The sequence below is a fragment of the Sinocyclocheilus anshuiensis genome, unplaced genomic scaffold (assembly GCF_001515605.1).
Source record: "Sinocyclocheilus anshuiensis isolate Anshui unplaced genomic scaffold, SAMN03320099.WGS_v1.1 scaffold1162, whole genome shotgun sequence".
NCBI classification, from domain to species: domain Eukaryota; kingdom Metazoa; phylum Chordata; class Actinopteri; order Cypriniformes; family Cyprinidae; genus Sinocyclocheilus; species Sinocyclocheilus anshuiensis.
This window is the reverse complement of record NW_015540875.1, coordinates 1325153-1326572: the sequence shown is the minus strand read 5'-3', so window position 1 is coordinate 1326572 and position 1420 is coordinate 1325153.

Here is a 1420-nt window from a genome sequence, read left to right as displayed (position 1 = left end):
AGTATGTGGAAAATAATGTGTTTTTTTAACCTTAAACCGCATAAACACATTTCATTACACCAAATACACAAAATTACAAAAATATCATCATATGACCCCTTTAACATTAAGAAAGTGCTGTCACTTTAAGAGAACGCACTGATCCAGTGCACTGATACTGTACGTTCAGCTGACTATGTCTGCTAGGATACTCACCAAGACGGGCATTTTGACAATTTTTGTGTGAATTTGTCCATTCAAACACAATACTTCACAGAGAGCTTAATATTTGTGCGTTCTGAGACGCAGGTTCACGCGCTCCGGATGAGCGACCACACAGATCTTCTCACTGCGCGCGCTAGTTCACGTCTTCTGGCTCTTTAATATTTAAACTGGCAAGGCTTAAATGAGTTTAGTTTAAACACAGATAGCAAGGTCTCACCTGCGCTATCAACACGTGATGACTGCATAAATGACAGTTATTCCAGCATAAAGCACTCGCATTGATTAAAGAGTAACTGGTTTGTCCACGCATTGTTTTGTTGTAATGTATTGGGAAGCCAGAATTTGTATCCATCAACAGAAACATGCATTAGCCGAACTCTAACAAACCATATTACAGATGCATTGTCCGATTTAATTTGAACCGCGGTCCTAGTGTATGCCGAACCGTGTGAGAACCATACGGTTCGATTTTTTACAGAGAGCCGTTGCACCCCTAATATATATATAACCTGTTTTGGTTATATTTACTATTAATTGCCCAGCTCCCCCTATTAATGATCTAGCACCCCCTCAGCACCTGCGTTCAAAATTCTCTGGCGCCGCCCCTGCTTTTGAGGACTGACCACAGGTTCTCAATGGGATTGAGATCTGGGGAGTTGCTGGCCACGGATCCAAAATGTCAATGTAATGATCTTCGAGCCACTTCTTTATCACGCTTGCTTTGTGACATGGTGCTCCATCATGCTGGAAAATTCACAGATCATCACCAAATTGCTCATGGATCGTTGGAAGAACTCGCTCTTGCAGATCGTTTTGATACCATTCTTTATTCCTTGCAGTGTTTTTGGGCAGAATTGTGAGAGAGCCCACTCCCTCGGTTGAAAGAGAGCTTCATCAGAGAAAGATATGATTAGTCAATTAATGTTAGCTGTTCATTTTGTGTCAGGATAAAAAAGCAGTGAAATTTGTTTTTTTTAAAAAGTTCATTTTTTGGCCAATGAAGCTTTTAGCAATTATTTAAAATGCGTCTGATCACTCTACACAATAATCTAGAAACAATGTGAATGAACACCACAACAGCTTAAGCAGCACACTTTGCAAAACACAAAATGTATGTCACTGCCAACATTTTTGGCTATGACTGTATATACAGGTGCATCTCAATAAATTAGAATGTCGTGGAAAAGTTCATTTATTTCAGTAATTCAACTCAAAT